The 17,096-nt window shown below is 41.9% G+C and overlaps 2 pseudogenes; one reads left to right on the top strand and one right to left on the bottom strand.

Moving 5' to 3' along the window:
* Positions 1-4,347: 4,347 nt before the first annotated feature.
* On the bottom strand, positions 4,348-6,999 carry LOC105078448 (transmembrane protein 268-like; annotated as a pseudogene).
* Positions 7,000-12,543: 5,544 nt separating this feature from the next.
* LOC105078438 (josephin-1 pseudogene) lies at positions 12,544-13,155 on the top strand (annotated as a pseudogene).
* The last annotated feature ends 3,941 nt before the right edge of the window (positions 13,156-17,096 follow it).

Below are 17,096 nucleotides of genomic sequence, written 5' to 3'. Positions count from 1 at the left end.
ATCAAGCAATCTCACTTCTGGGTATTTACCCAAAAGAACTGAATTCAGACTCTCAAAGAAGTATTATTACGGTCACGGTATTATTATCATGGTCATATGTTCATTGCAGCACTATTTACACTAGCCAAAATGTGCGGAAAAATTTTTAAATGTACATCAGTGGATGCTTGGCTATCACTTTTTGCCAAAAAAAGATGACAAGAATTATAAACTAAACCCAGAAGGGCCAATAGAAATAAATTCAAGTTCTCCCAACATTCTCATTGCGAGTAGACACAGCCTTTCCTTGCATTGAATTTTAACAAAGTTGTTCATCTGTAAATCCATGTGCACTCTACACATAGGAAATGTAAAATGGGCTGTTGAAAGTTGACGGAGGCTTCTATCCTTTCAGTAAATTCTATCTATGCCCAGTGAGATTCTTCGTTAGAGCTAATTTTTGTTGCTCTTTCCACTATATTTTTCTCTTTTTAATTTCTCTTTCTATATCAGGCTAAGCAAAAGCCCTTGAGAGCCACAGACACTGACCTTAATGTTTCCCTCTGCAAAGTTAAAGGCTTTTCCAGCACAGAAAGTTCATTCGAGAGAGACTAAAGTCATCTCATGTTACCTAGTCATGAAATAACAATGAGTTCAGTGAGTTGGTGGAAAATTATTCTCTTCTAAAAGGCAAATTTGTGAAATAGGTGTAAACGTGAGGTTATCTATAATGTAATATAAAGGGTACAGAAAATTGATATCTCTCACTGACAATAATAATTCCAGTATATTCACATATTCTTACAATGCACTGAATATACAAACGCATCTAGACACTTCATTACTTTGGATTAACAGATATTCTCTGCTGAAAGCAAATTAAAAAATGTCTGTGAAGTTACACTTTCAGTAGACAGACCAATCAAGTACTTATGGAGTACTTTCTCTTTGTTCACCTATGTGCCTAAGGATTATACAGAAAGATACAGACAAAATGTAACATTTCCTGCCCTTAAGCAGCAGCTAAAATTGTGGTTAGGAAAAAACCAAGATGAACTCATGAGATATCAAATGAAAAATGTCATATTGCTTGAACTCCTAGATTTCGTGGACCCAACTAGGAGTCAATAAACACTTCTTTCTGCAAAAGGGCAGATAGTTAATATTTTAGACTTAGAGGAACATAAGGTCTCTGTAAGACTACTCAGCTCAGCTGTTGTAGCAGGAAAGCCATCAGAGATAATCCTAAATAATGAATGTGTCTGTGTTTCAATAAAACTTTATTTATAAAAAAGAGGTAGTGAGCTGCAATGGGCCTGCCAAAGTAGTGTACTGACCCTAGGTCCAGTCAATAAGTGTGTTTACATTATGTTAATGATGTCTTGGGAAGAACCAGATTTTTTTCTATCTTTTAAAATTTTATTTATTTTTATTGAAATATATTTAACACATAATATTGTACAACTCTAAGGTGTAGAATATGTTAATTTGATATTGATGTAATATAATATGATTGCCATTGTAGCAATAATTAGCACCTCTGTTACATAATTATCCTTTCTTTTAAATTGTTGGAATTAGTAAGTTCTAATCTCTTAATAAGTTTGATGATTATAGTACTATATTGTTTATATTCTAGTTCTTATTTACTGCTCACTACAAGTTTGTGCCCTTATACTACATCTTCCCTATTCCCCATCCCCTGGTAACCACCATTTTACTTTCTGTTTTTACAAATTTGACTTTTTGATATTAAGTGATATTATACAGTATTTATCTTTCTCTGTCTGACTTATCTCACTTAGCATAATATGCTCAAGGTCCATCCTTGGTCATGCAAATGGCGAGATGTTCTTCTTTCCCTTAGGTAAATAATATTTCACCCATTGACAGGCACTTGTTTCCATATCTTGGTTATTGTGAATAGTGTTGTAATAAAAATAGGAGTACATGTATCTCTTCAATACCCTGTTTTCATTTCCTTTGGGTATATATATATACAGATCAGATATATATCTATATATCTGTTCCCTTGCTCTATGTGTCTATTTTTACGCTAGTGCCATACTGTTTTTATTACTATAGCTTTGTAGTATAGTTTGAAATCGGAAAGTATGATGCCTCTAGCTTTGTTCTTTTTCCTCAAGATTGCTTTCTCTCTTTGGGGTCTTTTATGGGTCTATACAAATTTTAGACTTTTTTTCCACTTCTGTGAGGAATGTCACTGATATTTTGATGGAGATTGTGTTGAATTTAGATAGCTTTTGGTAGTATGAACATTTTACCAATATTAATTCTTCTGATCCATGAATACAGGATATCTTTCCTTTTTTTGTTTTCTTTAATTTCTTTCAGCAGAGTCTCATAGTTTTTATTGTACAGATATTTCATTTCCTTCATTAAATTATTCCCAGGTTTTTTTATTGGTTTTGATACTATTGTGAATGGGCAAGATTTATTCCTTTTTTCAAATGTTTTACTAATTAGTGTATAGAAATGCACCTGATTTCTGTATGTTGATTTCAGATTCTGCAGCTTTACTGAAATCATCAATTATTTCCAACAGTTTTTGTTTTTGATTGATTCTTTGGGATTTTCTAAATACAAAATCGTATCATCTGCAAATAATAACAGTTTTACTACTTCTTTCCTATTTTTATGCCTTGTATTTCTTTGTCTGCCTAATTTCTCTAGCTAAGACTTCCAGTACTAAATTGAATAAGAATGATAAGACTGACATCTTTGTCTTTTTTCAGATCTTAGAGAGAAAGATTTCAATGTCTCTCTGTTGAGTATAATGTTAGCTGAGTGTCTGTCGTATATGGCCTTTATTATGTTGAGGTATGTTCCTCCTATATCCAGTATCTGGGTCTGCTCCCCTGTTGCTTTTATCATGAAAGGATATTGTATTTTGTTGAATGCGTTTCTGCATAAGGAAGGTTTGTTTTTTTAATGGAGCCCATTTTATCAACTCTTTATTTTATTTTTATTTTACTTATTTTTGCTTGTTTCTTTGTTTGTATTTAAAGTTGGAACATTCCTATGAAGATTGTGTGTGTCTAATAATTTCATTGCAAAGGCTGTTCTTACTATGGATGGTTGTCATGTCTTTCTTCTGTGTATATTGGCTGTCGTGTCCTTTTGATGATTAGAGCCTTCCCTGATTGTTGTTGTTGAGCAGAGCCTCCTTTTTCTGTTCTGTGGTTGTCACAGCCTTGACAGGGGCTGGATCTGCTCCCCTGTTGCTGGAATAGAGGCTTCTAGACCCATTTCTAGCTGTGGGGTATATTAGGCAGTGTTGGAGTGCCTCAGCTGGGAGGAAGAATCACTGAGTGTACCTCTGCAGGAGTTTTCCATTGGTAGGTGCCCTCTGCAGTATTGTCTGTCACTTGTTATGCGACTTACAAAGTACCCTTTGTTGATGCTGCCTTTGACCCCACATCAGCTGTGGGAATGTCAGCCACCTGGTTCTGGGCCCCTGGAACCATTGGTGCAGACCTGCCAATGTCAAGTACTATGACCCACTGTAGCGAGCGTGTAGTCACATACCTGACTCCATGGTATACCACAGGGTCAGCACAGACACCCATCTTGCCTCTGCATATATACTGTATGCCAGCCTGTTGCAAATAATCCTACTCGCCTTTGCCATGTGCCAAATTTCCACCCACTACTTGTTCTTCCTAGAGATGCAGGTTCAGAAAGGTGCCAGCAGAGCAAATCTCCCCTAGCTGCCTGGTGCTGTAAACAAATCTCGGTCCCATCTGCCCCACCTCTCTTCTCATGAGAACACACCAACAATGGGTCCATGGGGAGATAGTGGCTATGGTAGGGCTGCATTGTGCTCCTCCCCCCATGAACACCAGCAGTGGTGCTTTTTTATGGGGGTCCTAAGCTGTTCTGTTCTGAACACAGCCCCAGACAGAGCTCACACCACCTTCCAGTCCCCTGAAGCTGGCTCTGTGCAGTGGGCCCCAGCCTTCTCCCCGATCTTGTCATAGATCTTCAGCAGCCAGTCCCGGCTTGTCCCTGCCAGCTGGTGTCTAGGGCTGGGGATCTCAGGGACCCTCCGTGCCAGTTTCTTAGTTCTGTCTGCCAAGCAGCTGCCACTTTCTCCTCTGAGCCCTGGAAGCTCCACTTCTGTCCTTGCTGTCCTTCCAGCTGGAGAAAGGGCGTATCAGTGTGGGAGTGCCTTTCTTCCTTTGCAGCTCCCTCCCCACAGGACTGGTCCCTGCACTGATTTTCTTTTTCTTTTTTTCTCTTACCAGATTTTGTGAGTATCCTCCTGTATTTTGAAGTGAGAGACACTGCAAGAATTCAGTAGGTGTTCTGTGTGATTCAATAGGTATGTAGATGCAATTCTTGGTGTACTTGTGGGAGAGGGTAGCTGTGAGTATCTCTACTCCACCATCTTGGAACCTCAAACTTTTTTATTTTAGTGATGGGATTTTTTTTAAGGTACAAAGATACATTGTACAACACAGGGAATACAGCCAATATTTTATAATAACTATACATACAGTATAATATTTAAAAATTGTGAATCACTATGTTGTGTACCTTAAACTTATATATTTTATACCAAAAATTTTTAAAGCATGCATAGGAGTCCAATAGACACAAAGGAATATGTATGTCAATCCAGGAAGGAGTTTCAACATATGAAAGATTTTTGTGGGAGACGAAGTCAAAATTGCAGATGAAAGCTAGGTCTTAGGCACTGGGAAGCCTTTAAATGACAGGCTCGGGCTTTTATCTTTGGGCTGAGAAGAACATTGGGTCTTCGAACTTGTTCAGAAGCAGAGAACCTGGAAGCCTCTGAGCTCTGCATGGAATCCCACAAGCGACAGACTGTGCTTCATTCCAGGGCCACGTTAGTGTTAGGAAACGGGACAGCTGTTCCACGCCCGCTGTATGAAAGCACACCCAAAAGCATGCACACAAAGTAAGTCCTCCAATCAGACAGGATCGGTCTTTTCCAAATACTCATATTAGCCCTTATGTGCTGGTTTCTTTCTTTCTTTCTTCTGTCTCCTGAAAGCCTGCATGCTAGCAGACCAGTCCAGGAGCCATTGTTTTTCATAAAATATAGGGGAAGAAACACTCAAAAATGGAGAAGGTTCTGAGAATTTGCTTCTTTTCTTCAGTTTGGGAAGAGGCATTTTATAACTTAAGGGGCCCAAGGCAATGCCACGAAGAGCAGTGTCCTCCCTGAGCCTCAGCTTCCCCACGTCTAACGTGAAGGGGGTGGGGATGGGAGCATCACCTGAGACCAAGCTTTGGATGCATTTGGTCCAGTCCATTCATCTTCACATTTCCTGGGCTCTCCAGACAATGAAAGGGATAGGCACGTGTCCCTTCCGTCCACTCCTACAGTTCTCAGCTGCACAGAAAGTAGCTTCAAGTGGGACATCAGTTTCTGAAAAGGCTGGAGGGCATCATGGGATGTCGACAGCCATTTTTGTGCAGGGTCCTGGAGTGAGCACCACATCCCCAATGCTGACATGACTGACACCCTTCAGAGTGGGTCCAGATGCTCCTCTCCCCACCTAGGGCTTGCCATCAGCCACCGTGGGCTCCTGAGGCCTCCCTGACTTCTCACCTTCAGTCCTGAAGGAAGATGAGTACCTCCATCCCTAGGTCACCTAGTCAGGAATAGGCAGCACCCTGTGCCCAGGATGTGGGCTTCTATGAGCTGGCAGGGGCATGGGATCCTTGGAGAGTCTGTGTGTCGTGTCCCCAGTGCCTGGGGAAGCTGGGAGGTCACCAGGAGTCAGATGTAGTAGCTGCCAAACACTGCCAGCAGCTGCTGGGCCATTTCCTGAAAGAGGCAGGGAGGCAGAGTGAAGGCTGCAGAGATGTAGCCAATGCATAAGGGGAAAGCCAACCGGTCCCCACACCCTGGACCAGCAGTGATGCACACTAGGGAGAATCCAGCTCTTGGAAGATGCCTGGCCTGGTCTGGAACTCCAGCTCTCAAACTCTGTGGGGCTCCTTGCTGCCTCAATTTCCTGCTCCCCAAGGTGGGTAACCTAAATGCTCGGGCTCGGCCTCAGGGATGAGCTGGCGAAGCTCAGTCTGCATGAGTGGTCTCTCTGTGGGACGAGGACTGCTGGGCAGGAGAGGCGCTTCCTCCAGCAGGTTCTCCGGCCCCTCGGCAGCCGTGGGGCTCACCCCTGTGTCCATGACAACACACAGCTGGCTCAGTCGGCTTCTCAGCAAGGACTCTTGGCTCGTCTTCATTTCTCAAATGTGATCAGACAAAAACTGCACACAGGTCTCCAGGTCAAAGTAGACAAACCAGAGCTGGATCACGCTCTGACAGCCTTCCACTGTGCCCGTCACCCCCAGCAGCACCCGGTGTCTCAGGAGGGCTCCGTGGACAGCCGCCAGCCTTAGGTCCGCGTTGGTGTTGGCCTTCCTCTGGTGTCTCCGGAAGGTAAGCACGAGGGTCAGGGTCAGGCTGACCGCGGCCAGGGTCACGAGCAGCACGCCCACCCAGTGGTTCCCCAGGACAAACATCTGGCTGGTGGAGTAGCTGTTGGCCCACACGACCACATGGAACACCACAGCAAAGGCCAGCTGCATGGGCCGCGAGCTGCAGACGATGTATCTTCTCACACGGGGCTCCAAGAGGGCGCTCTCGGCCAGGCTCCTGTACTGCTCAGCCGGGCCCTGAATGCCCCAGGTCTGCAGTTGCTCTTCCGCGGCTCCCAGGTCGAAGGAGATGGGTGCACAGGTATTGTCGATCCGAAGAACCTGTGAGGACCTGGCCGTGGCGGAGCTCTGAAAGCAGACCAGAAGCTTCACCTCGTCCCCAGCCAGGAGTGCTCCCCACAGGCAGGGCGCTCCAGCCAGGGGAGGAGGTGGGCAAGGGGCCGGCCGCCCCGCCGGGGTCCATCCGCGGCTTACAGGCCACGGCAGAGCCAGCGAGATTTCTGCCTCCCCTTCTCTGGAGCTGCGATTCGTTCTGGAGCAGCCAGCTGAGCTGAGCTGGCCCGGCCGCGGCGCCGCCGCCCGCCGCCGCCCGCCGCCGCCCGCCGCCGCCCGCCGCCGCCGCCCGCCGCCGCCCGCCGCCGCCGCCCGCCGATGCGGAAAGTCGGGGAGCCGCCGCCCCCCCGCGCCGGTGCCGCCGGCGCCGCCACCGCCGCCCGTGCCCCGCCCGCCGACCACCGATGGGATTTTTTTTTTTTTACCCTCTTCATGAAAAAATTTTCCTAACCAATGCCACAATAAAGCCATGTTAAAAGTACTTGAAAACCAGCTTTAAGAGAATTTCACTCGCCAAAACTGTTACAATTATAATCATTGAAAAGAATAAGATAGTATGATTGTGGAAAAATTGACAAAATATTTAATCAATAAAAAAAAAAGTCCATGAATCTATAATAATACCTCCCAAAAGGAAAAAAAATCGTTTAAAAAAAAACTCATTGTTGCTTTTTACATTAACTATTAAATCATCTTTTTCTTTGAAAATTAGAGCTCAAAAAGAATAATTAAATACGTGGTCTTATTCTTTTCAGTAGGAACTGTATTTTGAAGTAACCACATGTCCTCAGTTCATGAGGAAAAGCTCTACTTCGCATAAGGCGACCACGTATTAATCACAAAAGGAAGGATAACATTAGAAAAGAGTCATCATTTTCCAATGGCCGATAAAATTGTGTATTCAGACAAGGATCACAAATTGATTTTAAAGCCATTACACAAATGGTTGATTGAGAAATGGATGTGTGTATGCTGCCACAGGACACCATACAGATTATCTTGTGATTGTAAAGGGAAATTTTAACGAGCAGTGAACGGATGAGGTTGTCCTCTCTCTAATGTGGTGGCCAAATGTGTGTCAATGATGAGAGGGCAACCAAGTATCATGTGTTTTCAGTTATATTGTATTATGAAATACGCAGCATCACTTACGATGTATTCCACCTAAAAAGTTTAACTCAATCTATTAAGAATTTGGAACTAAACTCTAGATTACAGGAAATACAGAATATTACACTATAAAATTTAGTGACACCACGAGAAGGAAACGAGGCAGGAACCAAGAGGTAGAATATTCCACAAGACAAAGTTAGTGTCCTGTGTCATGAAATTGTTTTTCATCAAAAGAGACTTACAAGATTCAACATATGGCCCTGGATTTCAGTAACTTTCATACAAGCCAACTATGAAGGACATTTAGGGAATACTAGGGTAAGTTTAAATAAGGATTTGTTATTAGATAACACTAAGTAATTATTATAAATTTTATTAAATATGATAATGTTATTTTATTTTGTTTATGTGGTAAAATGTCCTTAGTTTTTAAAAATTCAAATTCATCTTTTTAAGTGTGGAATGTTATAACTTCAAAAAATTGCTTTTAAATGCTTTAGAATAACAAGGGTTTAAAACGAGTGTCCTCACTCCGATTACCCTACACCCTCCCATGCTCTCATTCCCAGATCACTGTCCAGCACACGTTATGTTATCTTCCTCATGACAGTTGTCATTAACTAGAAAGACTTGGTTGGTTGGTTGTTTGGTTAGATGATTCTTTGGTTGGTTGCTTGCTCATCTCCTTCCCTCATAATGCAAGTTCTATGAGATGAGGGGTCTTTCCTGTCATATTTACAATTGTACTCATAGCCTTTGACGAATGTGTGGTGTAGTAGTAGATGCACATAGTAGATGCTCAGTAAGCATTGTTACATGTTTAAAAAAAGGGGGGGGCATGCTTGTACTAAATCACAATTATTTGTGAAAATTTTCCTTTGAAGATTTCCTTTGCTTAGTTGAACATGGGTTCATATTCCTGTGGAAATAATTGCCAACATAGAGAAGGAGATGCTTTTTTATTTAATATATGAATGAAGTTTACATTGTGTACTGCCAGCTAACAGAAAAAGAGGGGAAAAAATGATAGAAAGATGTGAGATTTAAATTCAGTGTTATTTGGAATCACATGTGAACAGTCTGCTGTGCGCTGCTGGAAGACATCCCTGTGAAGTTCAAAAAGCTGAGTGTTCTAACACCTGTTTCTGAGCTGTAACCTGTTTACACTTTTCATAATAAGATGAAACTCAGTGTTTTCAGAAAGCCAGTACATGAGAGTTCTAAACATATCCTGTTGGAATTAAATCTTTAGTTCTAAAAATAAAGCTTGCGGGGCTCAGATGAAAGAAAATTAAAATATTTTATTTTAAAAAATGACACTGAAAATCATAATCCAAAGGAACTGTACCAGTGTGAATAGGAACATCTTTTCTACCTACAGGAGGCATCTATTACAGTCAAGATCAGATTTAAATTTATAGACTACAGACACTCTTTGGCTCAAAAAATACCAGTAACAGATTTTTGTCATATATTAAAAGACTGGATTCCAGAGGAAACTAATAATAAGACCATATGCTTATCATTTTATGACTTGACATTGAAAAACTTGCCTTAACTAGTAACGGCCACCCAAAGAAGCCAACTAGGTGGCATGTCTAATGGCTTATTCTCCATCTCTTACTCTAATCGAAACATGGAGAATAAGCATCTCAGGTCCTGCCGATGCAACAGAAAAGCATGGTAGTGTGACCATGTTTTTCCCCGGCTACATTTTCTTACAACCAGAATCCTGCTTCTCTTCTAGGTTTAGTTGTCACTAAGAGGGAAGATTATAAAAAGAGGTATGAAAACACTTAAAGTAAGCAGCAGTCAATAGTGAGAAGTAGAATCTATCCTTTCCCCCAAGCCACAAGTAACTTCACGTACTCAACAAATTTTTAGTAAGTTTCAATGACTTGCCACACACTATGTAAGAAACTGAGAATACAAAGAACAAAAGGAACACGGTACTTGTCTTCAAAGGGTATATACTGTAGTGGCAACTGCCCAGTAGAAAATGCATGAGTGGGCCAAAGTACATCCTAAAGCTACATAGAGATAGATCAGGAAGCCAGAATCTTAATATTAATGCTTTTCTTAAGAAGCACAAGGTAATCTGTTAATAATCTGTTAATTCTGTAATCTGAATGTTTGTGTCCCCCCAAAATTCACATGTTGAAATCCTAAATCCTAAAGGTGATGGTATTAGGAGGTAGGACTTTGGGGAGGTGATTAAGTCAAGAGCATGGAGCTTTCATGAATGAGATTAGTGCTCTTATAAAAAAGACCCCACAGAGCTCCCCAAGACCTTCCAGCATGTGATGATACAATGATAAGTCTGAACCCACAAGAGGTCCCTCAACAAAACATGACAGTGCTGGCATGGACTTGATCTTGGACTTCCTGGTTTCCAGAATACCAATCTCTGGTACTTCATTATAGTAGCTAAGTGGACTAAGACACTTAATGTATTAAATGTGTGTATCATCTGGAGATTGATGAGGCAATGTAGAAGAAAAATGTTTATGAAATCTTAAAACACTATACACAGATGATGAAAATATTATTAAAAGGATCATCGTCCAACTTATTCATTGATGTCAGTATAATTTTGATCACAAGTGGGTAGGTTAAAAATACCACACACCTATGTAAAATATGCAAATATATAAAGGTAAAATTAAGCAATAAACATATCAAGGTAAAATAGAGTGTGCTCCAGAAATACAAAAATACTTCAATATAATTTACTATATTAATATAATCACCTAAATGGATACCTCAAGTTTTTGAGATAATTCATCATCCATTCAGAATAGAAATAAATTTGCTTGACTTGATAAAGAGTATGAGAAGCCAAGAGTGAACTCTATGTTTCCAGTATAAAAACAGCACACGTCTTCTAGCTTTACTGTAAGGGCTGCCTGAGATCTTGCATAGGAGGCACTTATAACATTGCTTGATACATCACTTCCTTATCTTTTACATTTTAAAGTATTAAAACCATTCGTAGATCAGGAGTCATAGCAAAACAATCCATCAACCAGATTCGGCCCATGGAGCCATCGTTTACCAAGCTCTATTATACAACTACATAATCAGCAAAAAATGTCCTTCAAAATTAAGAGGAAAAAGTGAAAATACATTCCAAAAAGCACAAATATTTGGGAAGTAAACAATAATTTCTAAATAACACATGGGTCACAAAAAAAAAACTGTAAGAAAATTAGAAAATAATTCAAATTGAATGATAATCAACCCAGTAAAGGTTTTGAGATTCAATATGTTAGAAAAGTAGAAATATTTTAAATCAATTATCTCAATTTCTATATTCTAGGGGGGAAAAGAAGAGCAAATTAAACATAAGAAAGAAGACATAAGTGTAAGAATAAAGATCAACTGAGCAAGAAATAGACTAATAATAGAGAAAATCAACAAAGTGAAAATAAGGTTCTTTGAGAAGATTAATAAAATTAATAAACCTCCAGCAAGTTTGATTAAGGAAAAAAGAGAAAGCATAAATTACCAACATCAGAAATTAAAAGGGAAAACATACCACAAATTATATAAATATTTAAAGGAATTTACAGATAAAGGAAAAAAACAGGAATGTTATTGGTTATGTTTTCTCAAATAACCTGAAAACTGACATGGAATAACTCCTTCCAAAATATGATGTATCAAAACTGACACAGAAGAATTCTAAAAATTAAACAGTCTGTATCTGCAAAAAAAAGTTTATGTCATCATAAACTTTCTCAGACACCAAAAAAAAACCTCTAGCCCATGATGTCTCCAATGCTGAATTCTTTCATACATTTGAGGAAGAAATAATAAGAAGTCCTACATAGGACTTTTTCAGGAAATAGGAGAGGCAAAAAGCTCAGCTCATTTCACAAAGCCAGCATAATTTTAAAGAAGCAAAAGAAAAATTAATAGAAACATTCAAAAAATGTAACTACAGACAAATATCCCTTATAATCAAAGATACAAAAATCAACAAGATATATCAAACCAGCAGTATATCAAAAAGTGATATATCATAGCTAAGTGGATCAGACACAGTAATGTATATACTTTAAAAAGTACACCATGACTAAGTGAATTTCCCTTTCCCCAGGAAAGCAAGTTTGGTTTAACGTTAAAAAAAATCAATCAGTGTAATTCAACATATTAACAAAGGAAAAATGTCAAATGATTATTTCAATAGATACAGTAAATTTGCATTTTATCCACCACCTAGGCCTTGTCTCCTGGGTCAGTGGCGTTGTGGTTCAAAAGAAATGGAAGAAAAAGAGCGATGTGACCGATTTCGTTCAGTCCTCCTGCTTTGAGGCCTGGTTGACATTTGCAGAGAGAAAAATACAGCAAGAAATTCATGGGGGGTTTTTTTGTAGGAGGTGGAAGAGGAAGGTGAAAAGGAAAACAAGGTCTTAGATTTTATACAATTTTTTAAAACTTCTGCACTTTGACAGTGGTGGTGAAATACACTAATCCAAAAGTTATCTTTCCATCAAGAAGAGAGAAAAGGGGGGATTATTTTTCCTTTTGATTCCAACCTTTTCTTCCCGTGACAAAGCATAAATCATGGACACCAGAAAATAATGTGGACCTCAGGAATTCTGGAAAGACTGAGAAGCATACATTCCTCCTCAGGAGGGAAGGGTGGGGTGTTTTTAGCCCCCTCTGGAATCTAAAATGAAAAACACGAGTTGCGTGCCATGGAAAGGAGACAAGGCCAAATCTGAATCAGTGGAGCTGCCCCAGGCAGCACCCCCACATATCCTCCATGAGAAACAGCGCAGGGAGCTTTGTGCCCCGCATGCCCTCAATAAGTCTTCCAGGACAACAATGCCTTCATCCAGGATACGCTGCAAGAGGTTTTCCAGAGGTTGTCTCCAAACACCATGGTGACTCCCCACAAGAAGAGCATGCTGGGAAATGGGAACTACAATGTGAACGTCATTATGGCAGCACTTCAGACCAAAGGCTATGAAGCTGTTTGGTGGGACAAGCGCAGGGATGTGGGTGCCATTGCTCTCAGTAACGTTATGGGCTTCATCGTGAATCTGCCCTCCAGCCTGTGCTGGGGTCCACTGAAGCTGCCACTCAAAAGGCAGCACTGGATCTGTGTTCGAGAGGTGGGAGGGGCCTACTACACCTTGACCCCAAACTGAAGATGCCAGAATGGATTGGAGGTGAGAGCTCAGGAAATTTCTAAAACATCATTTGCGAGGAAAGAACTGCGAACTTCTGCTGGTGGTACCAGAAAAGGTGGAGGCCCATTAGAGCTGGAGGGCTGACGTGTAAGGCAGTTCTGCCCAACCTCCCCTCACCTCCACCCTCTAAATCCTCTGTGATGTGCTGTGGCCTATACAGTGGCTCTGCCCTTGCCACTTCCCCAAACATCTCATCGGGGTTTTCCCCTCAGATTTGGCAGTGCAATAGGACAGACGTGTGGACTGTTTGTTATAAGAACCAGCCAGCGATCCTCGTTCCTGGGAAAGGAAAGTAGGAGTTCTGTGTGCTTAGGGCAAGCTATGGAAGACCCTTGCCGTGTTTAAGGGAGAAGAAAGAAACGTGGGTCCTAGCTTATTTTCCCCATTTCTGTGAGGACTTGACAGAGGCTCTGCTGGAGTTTACTGCTGCTCTGACTCCTCTGGAGATGCTGCCTCCACTTCCCCTTTCCTGGCAGCCAGTGGGTCTGAAGACACTGTACATGCAAAGCCCGTGTGGCTGGCCTGAAGGACCCAAAGCAGAAAAGCCTCTCAGGAAACCATCTCCAGAACCACAGCAGAAGTACAGCATGCTGTCTCCAACCCTTCCTGCCCCCCGACCCCATTTTTAAAGGTGGTTTATGGCTATCCTTGGAATTTTATAATGAAAAGTTCTCTAATATTCCACTCCAGGTGGTTAAAGCCTGCAGTTTTGTAGTGAGACAGGAGGTGTCCAAGAGGTTGTGGCCAAAGCCAGGCTGGGGCAGGCACGGGCAGCGTGACTGCCTCCCTGGCTCCCTCCGGCATTGTCCCTGCCACTGCACCACACTGGTTTAGGAGGCTCTGGGGGACAAGACAGGGAAAAGGGCAATATTCCCAGTTGACCCACTCTGGCAAAATCAGGGAAAAGAATGACTGCCTTTGACATCAAATTCCACTAGTTTGAGACAGCTGAGCAAGGAAAGTATCGTGAAGATAAGTCTTCAGAGACTGGGAGCAGCTAGAGTTGGCAGAAGTCCTAGGTGTGGAGTCACTATTGTGACAAGAGCAGAGCCCTCAAGTTGGGTGGATATGTGCATTATGTTTAGGACTTGGGTTTGTCATCTCTATAGTCTCCTTTACAGATCAACTCAGAATTGACCTGCCCCCTACCTCTTTAAATAGTTGTAGGCCACTTTTCTCCCCATAACTTTGGAAAACAAAAGAGGAGGGGAAGTAAGTGTCATACCACACTGCCTGTCACCAAAGTGGCTGTGGCTGCCTCAAGCCAGGTGGGCAGGCAGGGACGGCCTGTCCACCCTTGCAGATCAATCGTCTTGGCAGGTCTGCAAGCTGCCCCACTGGCCAGACTTCTCTCCAGCAGCAGAGCCAGCCTGGGACTTGCATGTCAAACTTGAGCAAGCTTAACGGGATGAGGCTGCGGCTCTCTCCCCACTGTGACTGGAGTGCATGTTTACCCCAGCACTTTTCTGCACATGTATCAATCCAACAAGGCCATTTTTATGCTGAGTAACAGGCCACCAAGCGGCTACCGCATTACACCCTCTCAGCAACTGGCCGCAGTCTCTTCTGCACCATTTTCTACACCAGACCTGCTTGGCCCCACAGGGAGCTCTTTCCCCCTGCACGAGGACATTCCAACCACCACCAGCTGGAAGTTAAGGCCAACCTTGCTGATTGTCACAAGCAGGATCTTGGGTCCATTGGCACTGTCAGTGATGTAAGCCGTTTCCTGGGAGGAGGAGGAAACTCCTCTCCACCAATCTGCTTGGGCCTGTGCAAATGGCACTTCAAAGGAGTCCCCATGCACTTGGAGTCCATGAGCCAATGGGATATGCAAAGATGTTTAAAAACATTTCAGGGCTGGTTTCTCTGTTTGTATCCAATTCCAGTGCTTAGGAACAGGGACCCACGCTGATGCCCAAGGGCAAAAAGCCTGACTTCCTTCAAGGAAGAGGGGCAGGCCTGACCCTGATGCCCAGTAAGGGGCAACCCTAGGTTTTTTTTGTTTTTCTTGCTTTTATTCCCCTTTTTTCATTGGCCCTGTGTTGGGTTTGTTTGCAAAAGATGTATTTTGTTTAACCAAGTATTAAAAATGTAAAATTCTGTACATGAAAAAAAAAAATGAAATAAAACAAACTCAATATGTGCAGATGTATTGTACAGGAACATTGTAAATATACTTAATGCCACTGTACACTTACAAATGGTTAAAATGACAAATATTGCGTTCGGTATGTTTTACCACAATAACAAAAATATGTTAAACAGGAAATAGTCCTGAATTCATCCAACAGTGAGACCAGTGGTCACAATGGAAAGTAATTTTGAAAGATAAGGGTACAGGAAACTTCACCTTTAACCTATAAGTGCCACCGTTTACCTGTAAACATTCAATTTTCTCATTTGTAGAATTTTCTTTACCATGAGAAAAGGACAAAAACAATTACAACTTAGTGAGCAACTCTTAATCTCCTCATCTTTCAAACTCCTCTCTTTATCTAGTAGTAGTAAAAATATTCCAACAGTAAAGAAGACTAAATCTGAGCAAAAATATTTCCCAACTTCCATCCTTCCTTATTCTCTTCCTTCCTTTCTTCCCATCTCCTTCACATCAGCTCACTTTACTGCATCGTAGTGTCCACAAAGGAGTCTCTAATTAACTCATCACACAGTCATCTGAAAGTTGAAAAAGTGCTCTTTCTACAATTTGGCCAGTGAATTAGCTGGAGAATTTTTTTTTTTTTTTTTTTTTTTTTAGTGTTCCTTAATGAACTTCAAGGTAAATCCAAAGACCTTGGGGTGGGGGAGGGTATAGCTCAGTGGCAGAAAGCAAGTCGAGCATGTACAAGGTCCTGGGTTCAATCCCCAGGATTATTTATTTAATGGGTTCAATCCCCAGGACCTCCATTAAATAAACAAACAAATAAGCTTAATTACCCCCTCCACTAAAAAGTAATAATATAAAATAAAAAGGACATAGATTTATTGGTCACTCAAGACCCCCTGCAATGTTGCCCTGACCCTGGAACTATCATTTTTCCAATGGTTAACACTCCTTCAATGATAAAAACTTGCCTTGTAACATTTCTCTTTCCCTTTTCTTCTTTCCTTCCTCCACTCCTCCATTTTCTCTTCCCTTTCTCCACCCTCCTCCTCTGTCTTCTTCCCTGTCTTCTTCCCTCCCTCCTGCTACTCCTCCTCCTTCTTCTTGGTTTTGAGGCCACTTCTCCACTAGAAGTAACACACTTATTCCAGTGGGAGTAGCCAAGAGGCTGAAAGGCTGAGAAACACTTTTGACCACCTAGTAGGACAAGGAGGAGGGAGACTGAGTATGGAACTGTCACATGGGGGAGGAGGGGCTTTCTTTAGGCTGAAACCCAAAGCCCTTGAAGCAGGGTGAACTAGAAGCTAACGTCGTCACAGGAAATAGAATCCAGCTTCCAAGCATCACGGTCTGTGAAATTGGGCTGGGATGATCCAGGATTGCTAGGGCTCATAAGGGGCTGGCAAAAGCACACATAAAGCCCTCTCTGAAGGCTGATGAGGATAACATCACCCAAGAACTCAAGTTACTTCCATAAACATTTGTGCGATTGCAATATCTTGCATGAACTGAACAACTGCTAAGCACCAGAAGAGGCATGAACACATGAAGGAAAATGGGCAGAATGGTTGCACAATATAATCAGACCCAAGGGAGCTCCAGATATTAATGTTAGCAAACACACATTTTAAGTAATGAGTGAATCAATCAAACACATGGCATTTCTGTTCATAAAAATCACCCTTTATAAACTGACTCAGGAAAAGGATCCTAAGAGAAATGAGAAGTGAGGCAAAAGTCCAGAGATGCTTTGCCTTCAAGTCCTGTTCCTTGGCACTAAAGATACCATCCTGACAGTGTCTTGGTGTGGGTCAGTCATGGGCGTAAAGGCTGCTAATAAGAATAGAGAAGGAAGGACTGGGATGTGGGGTTGCCCACTGCCCACACTCTGCTCTAGGTGACGTGTCTAAGAGGGACCCTCATGTCTT

This window comes from Camelus bactrianus, chromosome 35 (genome assembly GCF_048773025.1).
Source record: "Camelus bactrianus isolate YW-2024 breed Bactrian camel chromosome 35, ASM4877302v1, whole genome shotgun sequence".
Taxonomy (NCBI): Eukaryota; Metazoa; Chordata; class Mammalia; order Artiodactyla; family Camelidae; genus Camelus; species Camelus bactrianus.
This window is presented reverse-complemented; position numbering and strand designations above follow the sequence as displayed.